General features: G+C 40.8%; 1 protein-coding gene across 2 annotated transcripts in view; it reads right to left on the bottom strand.

Moving 5' to 3' along the window:
- sox5 (SRY-box transcription factor 5) overlaps window positions 1-22,883 on the bottom strand; it is a 245,049-nt gene that overhangs the window by 130,803 nt on the left and 91,363 nt on the right. Inside the window, exon 2 of one of the 2 annotated variants that reach the window (XM_026147895.1) lies at window positions 12,068-12,145. The gene's annotated coding sequence lies outside the window, so the exon portion shown is untranslated. Of the gene's footprint in view, window positions 1-12,067; window positions 12,146-22,883 lie in introns of those variants that run through there. The other variant, XM_026147894.1, reaches the window with a different exon arrangement.

Consider the following 22,883-nt stretch of genomic DNA (forward strand, 5'->3'; position numbering starts at 1 on the left):
AGACTGTGGAGGCCGGGCTCAAGCACAGTGAACTCATTCTCATGCTCAAGAAACCAGTTTGAGATGATCTGGTGGAAGGAGCCATTAGAATATGGGTACACTGTGTTCAATAACTGAATATAACACAGAGCACATTCAAATCATTCTGATGCTTGGTTTGTCTAGACCACGTCTACATGCCTTAATGAGACGCTCCCATCTTATTAGCTGAAGATGTGCGCCTAATGAAATGGCCTGTCCGTGTAGAATCTTATATGATCTAAAAATGTTGGCAAGTTTTGCTTAGTCACTTGGTCCTTGATTGATATTTGTATTCCCGGATTTACATCACGGGACTTGAGGAAAAGCATCCAGAGTAGACAAAACGGTCAGTTCACACGACCATGAGTATCAAGCTAGGCATCCATCCATTTTCTTAACTGCTTATTCAACTAGGTCATTGGGTATCTGCAGTCTATCCCATCTGTCAGCAGGCAAAAGACAGGATACACTGTGGTCCCTAGTCATCACAGGGCTAACAGGGAGAGGCAGACACACACACTCTCACATCACCACCTACTGTACAACCAACAAACTCACCAAACATACATGTCTTTGGACTGTGGGGAAAAAGGTGAAGCACCCAAAGAAAAACCAAGCAGGTAAGGGAACACAGACAAATTCCACTCACAAAGGTCCCAGCCAACCGAGAGGTTTCGTTGGTGTGAGGTGTCAGAGACACTCAGTGCATAACCGTGCAACCCTACCACGACTATGACAATTAACATGTTTTGTAATCTTGTTTTCTTGTGCGCTCTGACGCACACGTGAGCTGTTATGGAAGAAAACAAATGTAATATTCTGTATTCAGGAGGACACACAAATGTGTCATTCACAAAGTCACATAACCTATGGACTGCTTGTAAACAGATAAGACCATGACGAGTAAAATATGTGCCGATGAATGGATTAATAGAATCCAGAGTTTCACACGCAGACAAAAATCTGTGAATGCGTCTGCACAGAAACAAGTTAATAAGTGAAGAGGGCAAAAGCACCTTCGGGCTACGTGGGTCACAAAGGCTCATCCTCAAACCTAATTTGGCTTGGCAAACCTAATCGTTCAAAACTGATCGAATACAGAATCTGTTGGAGGCCTTTAACCGGTTTGCTGTGAGACAAGGAAGAAACAGGGATTGGCATTGTTATTTAAACCAGTGAAAAACTGTCTCGCAAACGCATTTAAGCAGAAGGACATGGATTGCCTGTAGGGTTGAGCGCATGATACTGTTAAGGTGGCCATTATTGCCCCAGTGGGAAAACGCTCATGTTCTTTTGATGGTCAAGTGCTCTTCAGGGGAAAGCAGTCATATCTCATCCTACATATAAACAATGGCTTGTAGTTCAACATGTACAAACAGTGGCGTAGAGAGAGGAACCTTGATATATTGATATATAGGCAGTGAATATTAACTAGAGATAAAGGCGGGGGTTAGAGGTGTCACAACTTGGTTTTCTGTTAAACCACAATATTCAAAGCAGCTTGATTTTTATTTACATCAAAGTCACAGTAAAGATACATAAATGTACTGTATATAAACATGTATTCTTCATCTGGATACCATAGATTACAAGTCTCCAACTGTTAGAATACAGTTTAGACCAAGCAAGTGTGTATTAATATTTGCAAAATGGGAATTTTGACAGCAGTGAAGTTTGCGTTTTAATATAGCTAAAATAACAAGAGCAAAGAATTTGCGCCAAAGGGCTTTGAAATGCACAACACAGATCTTTGGTCCCTCTGGTAAAGCTTGTTACTGCCAGCCTTCTTCAATCCTGAAACCTTCTATTTTAAACTTCATATAATCAATCATATTTTAATGTGAAGTAAAATTAAATTAAATATCTGTTTATTTCTTTAGAGTTGTGGGACAGTTGTTAGCCCAAGACCAGGAATTTATCTTGGGATCTTATCATATTTTAACAGCATGCCAATCGTGGCTATTTTTTTTAGCTTGTATTGGAATTAATGCGATAACTTATTATCAGATTCATATCAAATTTAAATGTAATCTGCCCTATTAAAGTCGGCATACAACCAGTGCACGCAGACAACTTCATGGTCAGCCCTCTGTCCTCTTGTGTGTGTGGAGGGAACAGCTGCTTGATCCATCATAAACAAAATGAGACAAAACAGGAAGTCATTTCTGCCTTTTGTTTTGTTATCTGCCTGTTATTGAGTTTATCTGCCTTCCTTAACTTTTTTCCCACTGGGTGTGTTTGTCAGTAAAAAACTGGTGCATAAACCCACCCCCCAAAACATAGTCTGAGCAAGTCAAAAGCATAAGCCTGGAAGAAAGTAAAGTAACATGTCTGATACCATTTTAAGTTGTTCAGCTGAAATACAGTCTGTGTCTTTCGTCTCACGCTAGAAGTGGGAAATAAATCTGTATGTCTGTCTGCCTATCTCACCAGATAGCACTGATCTGTTTATGTGTTTTGGTCACACAGTCACATCATGGAGAGTGGATAGCGTTACCTTAACTAGGTGCACACAGGCCCCATCCCCCAACCCAGCAGCAATGCATCAGTTATTGGCAACCGCACAGAGGTGTGATAGGACGACTGGACTGTGGAGCAGATCGGCCAACCCCAACAGGCAGTCTATGTTCCAATCCTCATCTATAGTCACGAGTTCTGGGTAGTCGCCAAAAGAACTAGGTCATAGATACAAGCAGCTCAAATGATTTTCCTCCATGATGTGGCTCGGCACAGCCTTAGAGTCGCTGTGAGGACTAACAGACAGGAAATTAATGACACAATGTAACATAATGGACATGCGTGTCACAATGCACAATGTCACAACTGAATTATGAGTTCGTCAATATAATACATTATAGCGTTCAATCCCAGAAGTATTCCGTCACCTATCCAAATAATTGAATTCAGGTGTCCCAAGTGGTTTTCACATATGTGTAAAATCAGCACCTAGGCGTGCAGACGGCTTCTGCACCTGTGACACCTGTGCAACAAGTCCAGTCGAGCCAGGCCTTCTCAGCCAACATCAGTGTCACTCGAAGAAAGGTCAAAAATTCTCAGAAATACACTCCCAAACCTTGTCTTCAGGGAAGAGTTGAAGCCATTATGGGATGTCACTCGAGTTCATATGTGTGCGAAAGCAGACAAGTGAATACTTTTGTTAATATGGTGTATTTAAAGGGCAAGTATTAAGTTGTCAACAGGTACATTTTAAAATCGCTTGTTATAGACTGTGCAGCAATCCAAAAGCTGGTATTAAATGGTAAAAACAGTCACTGCAGTGCTCTAATTCAGGACATTGCCATTTTTCTTTGCAGCTTACACAACACATACAATTTCAAAGTACCAGACAGGAAACAGGCTGACCATAAAACAGTTAACTGGAGGACACAACACACAACAGGTGGTCAGACAGACATGGTACTAATGGAACTGATTGTAGATCTAGTCAGAGAGGTGACGCTCAGTGGCCCTGAGGGAGCAGACAGTGGGCCTGACCTTCCAATCTTACATACAGCGCAGCCACTCTCATGCTGTAATTACCTGTCACACTCTGAGCGTGTGGGTTTTGGAGGAAGGGGTGTGGTAGGAGACAACACTTGCACTTGACCCTATGTGCAACCCAACCCTCTGTTTGGCAAAAAATGACATGAGAAAAAAAAAAAGCACTAGTGACATGCATGTCTACCTGAGACCCTGACTCCCCTGGCCCTCTCCCTTTCTGGTTCCCAGTAATTACCTGTGGGCCTACTGAGCGGTGGGGACCACTGCGTGCTGCCAGTGAAGCACTCAGGGAGATGTGGGATTGATGCACACTCGGCGACCTCTGTGATTGGGGTTAACAACAGCCTCATTTGCATTAAGAGATGGGGCTTTCATTAGCTACAGTAGCAAGATCTCAGGTGAAGAACACACATACCTGCACACATGGCCACACATGAAACAATCAATCACACACAAACACGCACGGTGAGGATATAGCATTTAACTTTTCAGACATAACGCTCTTTTTGCATGTTTCTGTAGCAGAACTTTTACACGACAACACATTTTCTTTGATTGAATCTTGGCAGCTACACTGGTTACTGAACAACAGTACATACACGGTACATATGATGAAAAAAGTAACTACCTCAAAACTGGTTCACAGGCACTAAATAACTATAGACTTTGGTTTGTACTTATTAGCCCATAATGTCTGATAAAGAGCGGATCTATGCTTAGTTTGGCCTGGTGATCACCATCTATATATAAAAATACAGGTCGGACCCTCTCAGCCTCCTATTAGGTGCACCCATGTTATTAATGTGAAACTCCATCGTCACTGTGAGTTATATAAGAACGCTTCCTCATTCGCATATGTTTGTGTTGGTTACCTTACAAGCAGGGTGACTATCAAACAACTGCAGCTGTGATAACTTCTTCAACAATCTGCTTCAAAGTAATAAAAACTGTTGATTACTGATTAGATACTGTATATAATCAGCATTAAACGAGATAAATGGGCAACTCAAACAGGACCTTATATATATTAGCTTCTCAGTGTATCAGCATGCCTACACCAACAAAGGCTGGCATGTGAACATAAAAACTGCTTCTCTAAAGATTAGATGCAAAATAACACTGGAAAATAAGTAGGTGGGTTTTTCTGACGAGCCAACGTGAAACAGCGCACCGTGACCAGCAGTGTGTGTTGCTTCTTACACATTCAACACCCAAAAAGCAACACTGGAATTTATCTGAAATTTACTTTTTCACAACGCAATGGTCCAGGATCTGTAGAAGATTAAAAAAGTCAAAATGAGATTCTTGGAGAAGGTTTTGGCAATGACATACTTAGCCATGTGCAGAATATTCCTCCATATCATCTCCCAGCACCACTTAGCAGAAGCAAATCCTGCAAGCACCCCTGAGACAAACAAGCCAGAACAAACTGGGGTTTTTTTTTCTACCTTCACCAGAATGGGCGCTTGCAGGTTTTGTTCTGGCACCGAGAGATTCTGGCAAAACTACGGTGCCCCATCTTGAACTGGAACAGGTTTGATTCACCACGTTAAAAATGAAGTTTCTTCATAACACTAAGCGATACAAACATTTGCAAGCACAGAAAAGCCATCACAGACAATATACAACCTAGGACAACTCAGTGTATGTCAGAGGAAAACAGAGTCACGCTACAAAGCGGACACTTCCCTCTGTGACACCTACAAATGCTCACACACACACACACAGTCACACACTCTGTCCTGCACTGTCATGTATAATTCAGCGTGTGGCCGGGTGGGCAGATGCCTCATCCCCAGGGGGTCCCATCATGCCTTCACTAGGATGAAACATTTAACAGCACAGGACAAAATGGAACACGTTCAATGAAGAAACAGGAAGGGTTTTGGAAGAGCACAACATTACAATTGTAGTCAGCACATTATTGCTTTATATACTTACATATCAGTCCTTTAAGCCTGTTACTAGTAGTACAATAAATGAATAATAAATGAAGGGATGAAGTCAAAGTCTCAAAGCTGAGACCACTGCCATGAAAACTGACACACAAGTTAATATCTGAAGGCTGTTGGGCTTTTCCTTTAATAATATTGCCCTTGAAATAGCAAACATTCAAGTCCAACATACGTTTAATCAAAATTAAAAATGAACAGTTTGTAATCTTAGTGTGTCACAGCCTGGCTACCAGTTTCATCAGGTCGTTCCATATATTTAAACACAAACAATATAGAAATGAAAAAAAAATAACAACAAACTTTAAAAAAATGATCACAATTAAGTGTGAATGAAGTGATGGGGATGCTTTCAATGAGTAAATCATAGTATGGGATATACAAGTACTACAAGGTAGCTGAGGTTACAACTGTGCTGTCGAAATTTTCACAGAAGTTGTTTCCATTCAGGAAATAAAGTGGCAACGATCAACCAGAGACTCCTTGTCTTCTTAAAAACACAACGCAACAGTCGAGGAGTCCGTTTGGGCTGACCTGTTGCAGCGGGGTGAAGCAGAAACCGGTTACACGGGGAAAACTAATAATTCAAAGTACCATGTGAGTTTAAATGGGACTCCCAGGGTTCTTGCTGGAAATTAGACTTCCAATTAAGCCTAACCAAAAAAAAAAGTATTTAAAACTGCCCTACTGATAAACATTTAAACATACATTTGAATAACACTGGCTGAAGACTGCATTCAAACCTTAATGGGAACACACTTTCACACAGAAATGTAAAGGGCTGACTCAAACACAGCTTCTCCTTCTAAGACACAGATACTTGGAGAAAACAAATAACCACTTGCCTGCATGCACACAAACACACAGACACAGACAATCACACACACAGTAGTGGGTCATTAAGCGAATCGCAGCACAGCTGTAAAAGTGCTTTTATAGCAGCCTAAGTGAATATCGGTACAGAAACAATATGGCTGCATAATATCAATATCATGTTCCATATTCAGCGCATGATGATACAAAGAAGAGGAAGCTGTGCGTGAATGCGTGTGTGTCTGCGTGAGTGTATATGTGTGAATGTGTGCCAGCGCTTGATGGAGCAAAGGCGAAGAAGCTCTGTAAGTGTGAGCAGATGCTGATGCTTTGTGTGTGTGTGTCTCTGCGTGTGTGTGCGCGTTTGTGTGAGAGAACCTAAGCAGGCCTGGAGTGAGGCCAGGCGGCTGTAGACTGTGCATATTAATGTGTTATAACCTTGACACAGACGGCGCTGCTGATGCTGTAGAGGAGCTTCCTCTGATGACATCATATAAGAAGACAGGAACTCCTGCCTGATTTAACAAAGCGAGACATGACTCCTTACAATACCTTCCATCTCCACCCCTCTCCCGACTCCTATATTCTATCCCGTTCCTGTCTTTTTCTTTCCTTTAACGCAACGCCCTCCTCCACCTCCATCAGTACCTCCCGTCCCTCATACTGTGCCATCTGTGTACCTCTCCAGTGATTCATAACTCTTCTTCTCTTGAGTTTGTCAAACAACTCTTATCCCTCCCAACCAAACACTGCGTGCTCACACACATCATCAACCCATTCCCTTCTTTCCTCACACCTGCTGAACCATTAGCTACTACTAGCATTCTACTTTCTCCTCAGTAAATCTTCTGCTTTTCTTTCTTTAATCCAACCTGTCCTCCTCACATTCCTTCCCTCCCCATCCACATTCCTTTTTGCCTTTCATCCTCATCTTCTCTCCTGTATTGTATCACCATCATATCTTTTACTCTTCATCACCTACTACCGCTTACCTTCTATTTCTTCCTTTTGTCTAACCTCGAGTGCTCTGCATTAACTCCATCTTCTTCCACTTTCAACCCCCTCTATCATAACTTCTTATAACCTTGTCTCCTCTCAACTTATCCCTCCAAAGCATGCACACTCTGCCCTTCTCCCCTCATCTATACTATGCTACTATCCAGCTGATCACGCTGCTGCTGTTTTTTTCCTCTAACCCTCGCCCTTTTGTTTCGTCTTTTTCTTCTAATTTCATCAACTTCTCTTCTCTCCATTTTTCACCCAACCCTCACCTCCTGTGCCTACTCGTATTTATCCTGACTGAACCAACTCTGCCCCTTTTATCTTCACCTTACATCTTTCAGCTTGTCCTCTTTTTTTCTTCATTTCTTTCAACTTTGTCCCCTCACACCCCGGGTCTTCCACCACCTTACTGGCTTCTCCTTTGCCCTTGTGGATCATTATCATCATTCTCCTCCCATTTTCTCTCCCTCTGTCTCTCTCCTTTGTGACTGTATACAATTCTGGCTTCACTACTAAACTCTTTCTCTCCCTTTCGGTCTCACTGTGTTTCCATTCTCTCTCTCCTCCACCCCCCTTTTCTCTCTCTCTCTCCCTCTTTCAGCTCACTGCCAGGCTACCACAGCCCAAACTGTTCAGCTGCAACTGTTCCAAGCCCAATAATTACAGCTTGTCAGAAAGAATTAATTTTCTCATTTCTCATAAAGACGTGTAAAAAATTACCATGTTATTATAACGCTGCCACTCTCTTGAGGCACCAACGAAAACCAAATTTAATTTCGGAAATTCTTCCCTCGCACATTAAATTAAACACATAAATAAGAGTTTAGGAATTGGGGGGAGGTTGTCGGGCGGGGGAGCATATGTTCGTTAGGCCAGCCCCAGCTCTGGGTAATGGCCGTCGTAATGTTTTGATGGGCCCGGCTATTGGTAAGCACCAATACATTTGCATGATCACCGTCGCGGCAGGCAAGCGAGCTGCCAATTAGCTCTCGTACAGCTCTGGACAGTGCTGGGAGAGAGAGAGAGGGAGGACATGAGATCTGTTTGGCATTAGAAACACACAGCAAGATATGGAACAGAGCTAATTAACAAGCACGTATGGAGAAAAGCAGATTTACTGCAGGGAGATGCTCTAAGGGACTTTTCATGGAGGATCGTATCTGTTTAATATATGTTAAGGAAAGTAGAGCAAGGCTTGCTTCAGTGCTGATAGACTGAGATGCAATAACATCAATTAGAAATACATTGTCTTTAAATAAAACATATTGAGCACCATTCTCAGTTACTGGATAAAACACTGCATCATATACTATACTGACCCTACTTCTGGCATGACCTATGACCTCAGTAAACACTTTCCTGATTTAAGCTCTTATTTAAGGGTGTTCATTTTGTATTTAGAGCCAGACAGAGCCCTACAGCAGGGTATGCTCTGACTTTACTGTTCTGACGATATAACGTCGTCTTGAACTAACCCCACAGCAGCTTCAGAAAAAAGCTCCGCTTGAAATATCACAATGTTAAAAGTACAAAAATTTAGGACTAAAAAAAGTTTAAAAAAGGTATTTGCTGATAGGTAAGGGATGGAAGTTAAGTTGTATTTTATTTGGCCTTAAACTTTGCATTATTAGATGCATTGCCACTGTTACTCACACCTTTTTTTAAAGTCCTTTCCTCTTTCCTCCGCCCTTCCTTTCCATTTCACAAAGACGTTTGTTTCTGTTATCTGTAGAGCAGAAGGTACCTTCAGGGAGAGGCCTACATGCACGGATTCATGTGCATTTTTAGCCCACAAACTTGTGAACATTGCTGCTGCGCGACTCAGACTGTTGTCCTGATACTCATTCCTTCTTACTGTTCACAGCAGGCCAAAACAACCCCCAGGCGAAATGTCCCGATACTCCCAGCAGGCTGATGATAACGTAAGTGTAAGATAGATGACTATACATTAAAAACCCCTGTATGTACAGCAATGTTTCAGCATTCCTACATCATACAGTAGATCAATGACAGTAATGTAGTACTTTAGGTATCATTTGCCAAGATTATATCTCCATCTGGCAAATTATCCAGTTCATTAGAAGACTTCAACATGTCGTCACACATGTATGCCAGGCCAAAAGAGAGAAAATGCAAGGGAAACAAGCAAATGCAGGTGTCACAGCTCCCTTCTGAGCCTTTGAGTTATTTCCCGATGACAATTCACACACTGTTTGGTGCTTACAAAATGCAGAAGTCGAATACTAAAAGCGTGAAGTCAGACGTTAGAAAAGTGTGATCAAACTGATGTAGAACATCAACCCCTCTCAATCTGATGGGAAACTCCCACAATGACACAATCTCACCCAAGCACAGATGAACGAGGTGTCCCCTCCAACTCCCCAGCACAGTGAAGACAGGGACTTTCCCTGCCTGCAGCACGGCACGCATATACACACACATTCCCAAGCGCACACACAGAGAAAAAGGTCACCCCTGGTTGGCACACACGCAGTAGGCAGAGTCATGGCTGATTTGACAAGGCCGCGACAAACGTTCATACATCCATACAAGTACACAGTGGAACGCACGCGCACACACACGGAGCATGGTCAGTGTAACCAGTGCCAACTAAGTCTCCTCAGCAAAGCAGCGATGGGTCTGCAATCTGTGATCGTGACACTGCTTTGACACACACACTGTCTGGATTTCCACTCACACGTGCAAACACACAAAGAGCAAGAAAACACTACCACGCTATTTTATGGTCATTTGTCTTGTATCTGGTTTTGCTTTCACTGTCTTCTTCTGACTCCGGGCCCTGCGCACCACACAGTTCTATCCACTGTGACATGTCCTTATATTTATAGGAATTCAAACTGTCGAATTTATTTCTTAAAGTTTTGAGATGAGTAGTGAAAGTTCCAGAGATAGAGGCATATGAGTCTCAGGGCGTTTTCACACCTGCTATGTTTAGTCCGTTTAAATCCAACACTGGTTTGATTTCCTCTTTAGTGGGGTTCGTTTTATTTTGTGAAGACTTCGCATTAAAGACAATATTCATGCTGTAATAAACTAGAACTTGCCAACCGCAAGCTAAGTTTAATAAGTTAGGGAGAGTTTAATAAACTCCTTGCTATCTAAAATATAACGGGACACCGGAGTATATTCTTGAGCATCTCACACTTCTGATAATCAGCTGTCTGCTTCACGTTTATTCAGCTGTGTAAAAACTATAACTTTAAGCTCAGCCAAACCGATTTACTCAGGAACAAATAAAATACTAAAAAAAGCCAAACAATAACATTTTGAAGTTATCTAAGTGACTCATATATGTTTAACCTGAGTAGCGAAAGACGGCGGTGGGTTTGAAAACGATTTGCCGGGAGTCCGGTGTTTTCACGGCTCTAGTGAGCCTTGCCCCCGGCTAGCTATCGAGCTAGTGGGTAACAGACGTCTCCGAAAACGTCGGAGCGCTTTTGAAAATATGTGGTGTCTTGATAAACTGAGCAGATGTTTGAAGTTTACACAGCTACATTCTCGCCTGAAAATATGTTAAACGTTTATTTTGTGACCCAGAAAGAATAATAAGAGTAATATTAAAACTAACTAGCTGCCGCCATTGTTGGAAACTGAGCTGGGCTGCGCTATGAATTCTGGGACGCAGCTTCTTCTTCTTCGGGGTTTAACGGCAGCTGGCATCCTTGTACATGCAGTGCTGCCATCTTCTGTTTCAGTCCGTTATTACACTCTTAAATCCTACTACTTATTCCTGCGTCTTTTGGGATCTTACAAAGCTTCGAACGACGCGTCAGTCGTCGACGATTTTGATAGTCGACGCAATCGTGACTAGTCGACTAATCGTGGCAGCCCTACTGTATATCACTAGATGATCTGTTAGAAAGCTCTCATGCACTGGTTTGTGACATGTTTCAGTTTCAGTCTATCATGTGGAGGATACTGAAGAACAATGGTGAGTATGGCAGGGCTGCAAGGAGAAAGCACTGTTCTCTGCAGAGAGCGCTTCCCATCTGCACATGCATGAGTCAGAAGACTGTTTGAACAGTGTTTCTTGGATAGATGAGATTAAAATAGACATTTTCATTTACGTGAGAAGGGTTATATATATGGAGCAAGAAAAAAAAATGCATCACACTATTAAAAATGTATCCCAATCAAGAAACATGGTGGCATTGGCATCTTTGGTTTTTTGCTGCATCTGAGCAAATATGGCTTGTCATCACTGATGAAGCAATAAAATTATTCAATTCTAAAATCATCAGGACATCTGTCAGTGATCTAAATGATAGGAAAAGGTATGATGATAGGAAACAATGACAGAAATAACTGAAAAGAGCCTGAAGTGAGCACTGAATATGAGGACACAGACCTCAGACCTGAAGCTGTTCTGAGTACGACAATGGTCTAAAAGTCTTCAGTGCTAACCCAAAGGACGGTTCACCGGGCACCTTAAACATTTAGCTGCAGTCACTGCTGCACATGGGATCAACTCAGACACTAAAAGCAACATTTCAAATGCTTTTTCTCTTCACTGATATGCAATGGATCGTTTTCCTTAAAACTATTTTGTCTAATATTTTTAATGTTTTTAATTTTTAAACCTCACTTTAGAAACTTATTAAAGTTTCAGGTCATGTTTATGCAGAAATCTGGAAAATAATAAAGGGTTCACATTTTCTTCCCATAGCTGTATGCCTATGTAGACTAAAACAATAGACTATATCTGGAATATCTGAGTTATAAAGTGCACCACTCTTAACAGGAAAAAAGGCCCTTACCAGTTACTTGATGAGCAATATGAAGGAAAAAAATATCCAGAAGTAATCAGCTGCTCTGTCCACTTAGCCCCTTCAAACCTGGACACAAAGAAGAAAACAATAAAATAAAGTAATTGTATGACTATCTTGTGGTACATAAAATTTTTATTTTTAAAAAAAAAATCAAAGAGGGTGAAACTGAGAAAGGGAGATTTATCAGTGGGAAAGTCACAAATAAATATAAGTTTGACTATTTGACTTTTTCAGCTTTTTGACATTTCTCCCATTAAAGGCACATGTATGGTGAAGTAAACTGCAGCCATACTGAGTCCAGTGGTCATCAGACTTTCCAGCACACAGGGCTTCTATGTGACAAATTGCTCTGACTCATAACATGAGAAGTAAAACTGATGGTTTACAGAATAAAGACACAGAAAGTTAGAGGAAGGAGGAGAACGAAAAAAGCTGAAGGCGACAGTCAATAATTCTATCTTAAAGAACCTTTCCTTCTTTCCTTCCTACTCCCTTTCCTCTGCCTGACCCTCCCCCCTTTGCTCCCCACATTCTTCTTACCCTCGCCCCTTCATACCAGAATTCTTACATCTATAAATATCAACAAGAGAGTCTATAGAACTACATACACACATACTGTAAACACACACACCAGTCTAAACCAATGAGCACAGTGGCGTATTGTGCCAGCAGAGCCAATACACACTTCCACGGCCATTACTCCCCATGGAAACAGGCGAGCGCGTTCGCACACACATGTGATGTTGACGTTGTACCCGCACAGTGGCTGCCTTAGACAATAAGCTATTTCAGGGCCAAATCGCTGACAAAAATCCATTTTTCCACCCCACTAAAAAAGATCAGGAATGAGGGAGGGAGAAAGAGCAGGATAGAGAGAAAAGCTGAAATCAAATAAACAGTGGCGTACATCTCTCTTAAGCTGGATTTATCTCTGTATTTTGTCATCATTCTAATTTATTCCCCAACCTGCTTACAATTACCGCCTTTTCAAAACTCATATTGCCGGCTTGTTGTTGTTCTAAGAGAGATTGCGTGGTAGCTGCAAATGAATGAGCGGGGGACTTGCATAAGGTGGAAAAGCTCCTAGTGTACTTTTGTAGATTATCCACTTGATACCGATTCATTTTCTCCCTCTCTTGTCACAGTTTTCTAAAGGAGGCGATGTAGGACAAACATGCAAATGCACACAAAACACACACACAAATGTACGCGTAGATACAAACGCACACAGTACTGTAGCGGAAGGGAGTGGGCTCATCATCTTTAGTTGTGATTACAACACTTGGCAAGCTCTCCCCTGCCTGTTTGCCTGCCTATTGCCTTACAAATGGATTAGTAAGCCCTGTTCCATTTGTGTGTGTAGCTTCTCTGAGATTTAGGCTGACTTACAAATAACACCAATCAGATTTGGGAGCAGCCATTGTGTAGTCTTTTCTGGGGGAATATTGAGCGATATGATTTTTGGGACAACACTGGAAAAACCTTAGGACTGTGTGTACTTGTGCGTGTACGCATGTGTTGAGAAGATTTTTACATGTCTCGTAACGAGAAAGTCTGCCTTCAACTTTTGGAGTCAGTCAGCAGTTAATCCCTGAGAGGACTGCTCACTCATCCCCACTTTGCCTGTAATATAAAGGACGACAACTCCAATCTGAGAAAGAGAGGAAAAGCAGGCAGGCTTTCCAATGTACACGATCTACAGAGCAGAACTGTTCAGTTCATTGTGAAAACGACTGACGAAAAAGACAGAAAAGCTTTCTGAGAGACAGACAACTGTTTCGGTCTCGTACATTGTTGGTGGATCCCAAATTTGAAGATAGAACAAATGTTCTACTAAAAGCTGCGTGTGCCCCGACATCTCAGTGTACATGATAAATGCACTGCATTTATATAGCACTTTTCTAGTCATACTGGCCACTCAAAGTACTTTACAAGCTGTGTAACTGCTTCTGTGTGTGAATGTGTGAGGTACTTTTCGAGAGGAAGGTTACAGCAGAAATAGTACGCAAGAAGCACCAAACAAAAGAACAGTCGATCAGCATGCATTTGGCCCCATTTCTATGGAGAGAAATTTGCCTCAAAAGTGTTACGAATGCGTACAATATGATTCACAAGCATAAACAAATGTAGTCATGCAACTTTTGAGGACTCACAAATGCGTGCTCCGATCCAGATACAAATATGAAGCATTGTGATCACATGGAAACTATTTTACAAATGCGTACATCCAAACCTGAATAAATGGTGATTATTTATGCACAGCGTATTAAGTTCAGCTTCCCGAATTGGATCGTTTTCTCTTTCAGTGCATACAAATGTTTAAAAATACAGTTAACACCCCTCTCGCTCACTTACAAAACCTTAAATGCACATGCACCAGTCGCCTGACACAAGACCAGTCATTAAATTTCCTCCCTACTAAATATTCGACAGTCAACTGTTAGTGGCATTAAAACAAAGTGGAAGTGATTGGGAATTACGGCAACTCAGCCTCAAAGTGGTAGACTACAGAAAATCACAGAGCGGGGGTTTGTGGATGCTGAGGCAAATGGTGTGCAGAGGTCACCAGTTCTCTGAAGCCAATCGATACAGACCTCCAAACTTCACATGGCCTCAGATTAGCTCAAGAACGGTGCACAGAGAGCTTCATGGAATGGGTTTCCATGGCCGAGCAGCTGCATCCAAGCTCACTGCAGAGTGTCAGATGCAGTGGTGTAAAAGCCCACCAACACTGGACTGCAGACCAATGGAAATGTGTTCTCTGGAGTGACGAATCAGACTGCTCTGTCGTGCAATCCGATGGATGAGTCTGTGTTTGGCAGTCGCCGGGAGAACGGCATTTGTCTGACTTTGCCAAGTGTAAAGTTTGGTAGAGGGGGCATTATGGTGTGGGGTTGTTTTTCAGGAGTTGTGCTCGCCTCCTTAGTTCCAGTCAAAGGAATTCTTAATGCTTCAGCACACCAAGACATTTTGGACAATTTCATCATTCTAACTTTGTGGAAACAGTTTGAGGATAGCCACCTCCTGTGCCAACATTCCAAAATCCCATGAACTCCTAAACCCTATGGAAAGTGTTCCCCAAGTGGCAATACTACTGTACTACCTCAAAACTTGAGGCAGGTAGTTGGAAAAGTAATAATCAAGTTTAGAGTTTCTAGTCATCTGTAAAGCAGCTTGGCCCAAAGTTAAATTCTTTCATTAGTTTAACTTGTCAGTTTAACTTCATAATTGCCCAATTGTTTCTCTGATCTAACAGCATCTAATTTATTTATTTTTTCCTGAAGGGGAACAAAATATCTCACTAAAAAATTATGGATAAATCATTTTTAAACTGGATTGACTAGTTGAATTCACAAGCTGCGTAAGTATTTCTAAAATAACGCATTAAAGTTCTTACATATAAACCTGAAGTCACCAAAATACATAATGTGGAGTTTGGAGTCATACCACAAATGCAACAAATCTCTATCAGAAAATTGGCTGCATGGATATTGCCAAATCAGATTTTTATGCCATAGGGTCACGACTCAATAAATGCCTAAAATTTGGTGAGACTAATAAATCTTAGAGAGCATACAACAGTTATTCTGGGTGTAACATGTGTTTCAGTAACCAGTATGATGGGAAAAACTAGACGAATCACATCCACAACATTGATTACAAATGTAGTTACACTATGGGGAAGAACAAAACATACTGATCTTGTAAATCTCAAAATTTATGGAAAGGGTGAAAGCTATTTACTGTGAAAAACAAAATTATAATAATGCTCACTTATTAAAAACTGGTTTGTAAATCATCAGTGACAATTATCTGAATGGTTATAAAAAATTTATATGGTTAATTAATATTGCAATAACATATGAAGCAGTGCTAAAGCTATAAGCAGGTGCAATATAATACATTAGACATGTATGATTTATAAAGTAATCAGATTTCTTACACAAACTATCTTGACTGGTGATCTTAACACACACAAAGAATTATAAGTGCCCCCAACTTAGTGAAAACGTAGCTACAGTGGACACACATAAAAGACAAAAGCAAAAGCATCTGTTTTAAAATAAATATGAAACCTTTTTCTTTGATGATTTGCTAGAATATGCAGAATTTTCTGGTCTTTTTTTTTTCCTCAATACAATAGCAGAGTTGTTTTGGGGGGTTTTTTGTGTGGAGGACTAAAAATTCTTTGTCTAACTCTTGGTGACTGAGCAGGATTAAAACAGTATTAGAAAAACATATTGACATATAATGTGTGTGCACAACAAAGGCTGGCTCCTTGAAAAGAAAACATTTTTTCATGGTTTATTATTTTCTAGTTGTGCTCAGCATTGAAGAGGTGATTCGGGTTAGTCGATCAGAGGTGAGAGACTCTGTTACCCAGGCACCAACTGCGTGTTTTTTTAAAGCAAGCCCGATCATACATATGATTTTAGCCTGAGATCAGCACAAAGAGTTTGAAGTAGCTTGCTCCAGAGCAACTATCTGGTCACAAACTCTCCTCTACCATTTATAAACATTATAAAATGAGAGCACCAATTTTAGTGGAGGAGAACAAGGAGTGTTTGGTATATGGGAAAAGTGATTGTGTGCGAGTGTGTGTTTGTGTACACATATGTGTTTCTGCCAACCCAAGAGTACAGTTTGTGTGAATAAAGCTTTAAGCTGAGCCTCCATTAAGCCCCTTTCAACACAATGCCTTTCTCTCTGAGAAACTCTCTGATGGAAATCTGCTTTTGTTGCTGCAGTTCAATGTCCCTGCTATCTCCTGATGGAAGGAGAGAAAGGAAGGTCTGAATGGGCCTCTATAGTTTTATGTTCCAGACAGTTCACACACACACATGGCAAATAACACACAGTCCTTGCTCTTCTACAATGAAATCAATGCTCTCAGTTTTCATCTCTGCGCACAGCATCTCACAGTGCCAAAGGCTTCTTGTGATCAAACACCACATCATGTTCTGCAACTTCTGATACTGTTGCTAACACAGTGCTGCTTTTGTAGTTCAGTGTTGCTGTTCATTCACATTGTATTCAGCTGCAATAAAGGATGGATTTTTTGGGGGGGGTCAAACAATACAAATCTTTTTTTTCTTGCTTACTGATTATTTATTTCCGATGCCATTACCCCTATATTTGCCTTACCTTTACCCTCAACTAGTATTGATTATAGTTTATAGAGCTTCATTTAAAGTCATGTATTATTCACCTGCAGTCCCCTTGAACAAAGTTTTAAAAGCTTTTAACTCCAAAATTACATGATCATAGTAACAATTTGGCTTTTATTGTTTTAGAAGAACAATAACATTCTCATACTCATAACACAGATTGCCAAACAGAGTGAGCCAGTCTGTGATGAGTCTCTTGGCAAAAGGGGACTCGACTTAACTGGTTATATTCCAGCTACATTCCTATATAAACCAGGTTTTAAGCACCTGTTTCATTTTGCATTTAAGCTTCTGTCCTGCATCAATTATGTTATTATTTATGGAGGAATTTTGGAATTTCTGTTTCAATTCTATGAGGCTCTGGTTCGACTCTGAATGCAAGTAGTTAATGTGTCAGTACATGGCAACAGGTTTACAATTTTCACTGATTTATCACAAACAAATTACATGAAATTGCCATTTTGAGCACACTGACTGCATTTTATTGACGTCTTGATGCACTAAACTTGCTTTGAAGCAAGCAGTTGCCGTATTGGTCCCATTGCACATTGTCTCTAATATGACTGTTTTCTTAGTATGACTGTAGCATAAATAAGGCTGATCAAGACCACACACCAAAGCACAATAGTGACAAAGAATGTTCCTCAATTTAGCTGAATTGGGACTTTTAAAACAAACAAAATATATAAAAAGAAAAGTGAACCTATGTTAGGAAATACATGCGTGGTTTGAACAGGTGTGCTGAGCTGTTGGTGCAAAAGTTATCATGGGGTCAGGAGAGTCTTAGAATTGAGCCTGATTGTTGAGAAGGATAAGACTTTAAAAAAAGGGAAATGGACAAAGAAGACAGAGAAACACAAGCACAGCTTTAAAGACGGGCTTTAGTAAACAGAGTGGGAAGATCACAGGACTGTTAGCCGGCCATGTATCACAGAGACATTTAAAGTAAGCTTAAGAAAGAGAATCCTTTTAATGCAAAGATTAACACTCAGAGATAGCAGCCTATTGACTGCTACTGTATTGGTTTACATTAGACGGTACAGGTAATGAATACAATGGCTGTTCAGTGTACATGCAAAACACTGATTAACTGGAACCATCTGCATGCAATCTACAAAGACACTGTCACACACAGTTAATAAACCTCAACCACACACACACACAAAGATTAGTGCATACAGAGCCTCACAGAAGACAGCAACAGAGGCATGAGGAGTCTCGAAATGAAAATGAGTTAATGCACAAACACAGACAGTGACTTCCACAGATGGGTGACTCGAAGCATCTGACTGGGTGAAATGTGAGTGATCTGATTGAATTATAGACAGGATACAATGGAGACAGACCGCCAGGGTCCGGCCTGAAACCTCACATCACTATTGTGTCCGCCAGCATGCCATCAGGGTGAACACAGGACAACACTGAAGGAGAGAATGAGAAACCAAGCCTGACGATATTGTCTGGTAAAAAAAAAAAAAAAGTGATTTTTTTGGTGAACTAAAAGAGTTTGGTTGCAGTTGGGGCAGAGGCAGCTTCCATTAAATATGGCATTGGGGAAACAATTTTCAAAGGAGACCTCCAGCCGGTCATAGCAGATGGCTGCCTAACCCTGATTCTGCAGGTTTCTTCTTGTTAAAAGGGAGTTTTTCCTTCTCACTGTCGCACTTGGGAAGGGGGTCATCTGACTGTTGGGGTTTTCTCTGTATTCTTGTAGTCATTACCTTAAAATATAAAAATTTTTAGGGTAACTGTTGTTGTGATTTGGGGCTATATAGATAAAAGTGAATTAAAAGGAACATGGGGAGTTTCTGTCATTTGCCATTTCTTTGAGCACTGCAACTTCAAACTGACTCACATCCTATTTGTGGTTACAAGCAAAACTCAGAAAACCACACCCAAAAACAGCTATTCAAGTCATCCTAGCCCTTAGTATTTTTATTAGCACTATTTTTGTGTATCATACCTTTAAAAACTCGTGGTGCATGCTCCAAACTCAACATTTGACACACCAGTCCAACTCTTCTTCTAGCCGTATAAAAGTCCTTGTACCTTCCTGGAGAATAACCCCAACCATACTTTTTTTCTTTTTACAAATACTTCAACCAGAATATGGTATAACATCTCTGAATGCCCACTTGCTCCTTACAGATTACTGCTAACTTTTAAATCAACCCAAGCCTGAAAATTCAATTTTTCATGGATATATGGATGCTAGACTTGAGTGGAACATGTGAGAATAGTTACACTGATCCCTTCATTGTAGTCAAAGGAGTTTGGAATGTTTTTAGCTCTTAATGGTGCCTCTGTGCTCAGTTAATTTATAGAGCGTGGAGAGCATCTAAACCCAGAAATGGCTAATCAAGTCGGACTTAACACACAGTTATGTATAGTTTGTGTATGAGCAACAGCAGTAGCAGCATCTGCTGGGGTCACAATGTTGAAGTCCAATCTTGTTTTATCAAATTAATACTGCCCTTCTCAGCATGCTTCCGTGAACACACACAAACACAGTTGCACAGTTGTGCACCTTCATCACTTAATCATGTTATGCATAGCATGCCGCAGTACAACACAGAGACAATACACACAGACTCCAAAACACTATTACATTATTAAAGGGTAAAGGTTAAGGAGAGAAGACATCATTGCAGGGTCATCTTTTCAACATTTCTTTACAAAGTCTAATATAAACCGTTATAATAGCTTTATAAACTTATGTTGAAATTAAGTTACTGTTCCATCATAAATATTTAAAAAAACCCAATGAACTATTCAAGCCTTCAACAGCAAACATCAACAGTACGTTACACTATTCCATCCTCAATTCAACATAGAAAACAACATTGCAACAGCTATTTCATTTATTCCTTCATTCATTTAAAATGGATTGTGGTTATAATTCGGCATTCTGTAAATGATAATGTTAACAATAACGAAAAGCACTTCATTATGTTCCACGGGCAAATTAATGCCCTGGAGAGCATTATATGAAATAAAGGCTGGTCTAATATTATACAGACAATGCACCACTGAGTCCAAAGATGTCATCCTGAACTACAACTTGCTGGAACAAATGTGCTTAGCAATTATGCATCAGTGACATCAGGGTATTGTATTGTTGTATGGACAAGGACGCGTCTCAGCACCTTGACCCTTTCTCAGAGCTGGCCAATAGCTATTCAGAGAAACGGTTTCTTTTGAAATACAACATCCCTACTTTTCTTTGCCAAGTCTAAATCAACCCAGGTAATTAGAATTCTATAAACAAGGAAGAATAAGGCCTTTCCTGTGCCGTCTTTGTGAGCCGGAATGGGTACAATGCATGACTGATGGATGTCAGGACACCAGATTCAGAGCTCTGAGACCTCTACAGAGCTACAAACAAACAGACAAACATTTTAGAGATGGAACGTCACAAACAAAAATCATAATGCCGTTATGTCCTGTTGTCTAGAACTCTCAAACAAATGCCTGATTATTCCTTTGCATCATGAAGTTCATCCAGTGAACTTCATGATGCACTTCAATTTTTTTTAGTTGTAATAAACAACCAGTGTCTGAAGCTTTGGCCATGGAAAGAACAGGGAAGGACACTTGTAGTTGCAGGGGTACTACTGGCAACTGTTGGCTGAAAAATTCTATAGATTTGTTGCTAAAGCTCAATGAAAAGTTGATAAAGTTGTTGCTAACAAAGTGAAGTCTGAAAATTACTGCTTTGAGTGGGAGAGATGGCAGACACCCAAGCTAAGATTTTATATTTACATACATTAAAAAAGGAGACTATTCAAATACGAAATTAAAAACAACAAAATATAGAGTAGATGAATATTTGAATAGTTGGAGATGAACATAACTATGTTTTAAAATCAGTTCATGCAACATGAAAATACTAATTGAAGTTCCACATCTTTAATGCAATTACTAGATGTTAAGGTTAAGAACACACAAAGTTCTGGAAAACACAGTGTAAGTTGCGATGAAAGAAAAACAGTGTAAATGACCCACGGCAGATCCGATGACATCAGCATCTCTTTTATTAACACACGCGGTTGCTGTTCACAAACACCAACAACAACACCACTAACCGAGACCCAGTACAGACTTTTTATGCTGGCGAGGCGTGACTGCAGATGCCGTGCAGGTGCGTCCATCTCCCCTGCAGCGGCAGTGCAGTCCACGCGCTGCCACAGAGAGTTTTTCAGTTCAAACAATTAAAATGGTCAGCCTCTATTGTGCAGTTTATCACCAACAGCAACAATGAACTTATGGAATATGGAACTTTTACCATCTACATTTCCACAATAACTAGCAAACTTATTTTAAGATTAAAAGTTCATTTCACTTATTTTCCTCTCCGAAATTAGCCGGGGAGACTTGTAATCATCGTTATTATCATCCTCTACTTTTTTTTGCAATGTTACATTATTTTTATGCTAAAGCTGCTCCATCAAACCAAGGAGCTGGTGGTAGACTTCCGCAGGCACAAGCATTCTCCACTGCAACCACTGAACATCCAGGGTATGGACATTGAGGCTGTGGACAGCTACAGGTACCTTGGTGTTCATCTGAACAACAGACTGGACTGGACTCATAACTCAGACGCCCTCTACAGGAAAGGGCAGAGCAGGCTGTACCTGCTGCGGAGACTCAGGTCGTTTGGGGTGGAGGGCCCACTCCTGAAGACCTTCTATGACTCTGTGGTGGCTTCTGCTATCTTTTATGGTGTGGTCTGCTGGGGCGGCAGCATCTCTGCTGGGGACAGGAAGAGACTGAACAGGGTGATCCGAAGGGCCAGCTCTGTTCTAGGATGCCCTCTGGACCCAGTGGAGGTGGTGAGTGACAGGAGAATGGCGGCTAAGCTGTCATCCCTGTTGGACAATGTCTCCCACCCCATGCAGCAGACTGTGACAGCACTTAGCAGCTCCTTCAGTGGGAGACTGCGGCACCCACGGTGTGGGACGGAGAGATTTCGCAGGTCTTTCCTCCCCACTGCTGTCAGACTCCACAACAAAGACTTTAACTGAACAAACACACACATCCACACATGTGCAATAACACTAAGTGCAATAATCCTTTCTGGCATCGTTGTATTTTTACTCAGTTGTATATAGCATTCGTATTCTATTTTTATCTTATTGTATATTTTTATTCTATTTTATTCTACTGTATATAGTATATTATTTTATTCTATTCTGTACAGCTGTGTACTGTATTTATTCTTATTGTATTCTAATTTTTGCGTCATAACTTTTGCACTGTCCACTTCCTGCTGTGACAAAACAAATTTCCCACGTGTGGGACTAATAAAGGTTATCTTATCTTATCTTATCAACACAGCTAGCATTGAACCTGTTTCAATTCAATTTTCTGCAGGACAGTTTATGGAAAAGAAATTACATTAGAAGTAAAGACGTGTTATTTGCTGAATTTTTTATGTTCAGTTGCAGGTTTCACGCTCTGCGGAGTATTCATGGTTAGTTTGGTGTAGGTCCAATCACTGGCATATTTAAATTACTGAAGATACTAATCATCTTCTAAACCCTTACATGCTTATTACTTTTAGTGACTGTTTTGTTTCTGGTCTCTAACAGGGTTTTATTCTTGCACTGTCAAGGACAGCCACCCAGTTTTTTTGT

This window comes from Astatotilapia calliptera, chromosome 17, assembly GCF_900246225.1.
Source record: "Astatotilapia calliptera chromosome 17, fAstCal1.2, whole genome shotgun sequence".
Lineage (NCBI taxonomy): Eukaryota > Metazoa > Chordata > Actinopteri > Cichliformes > Cichlidae > Astatotilapia > Astatotilapia calliptera.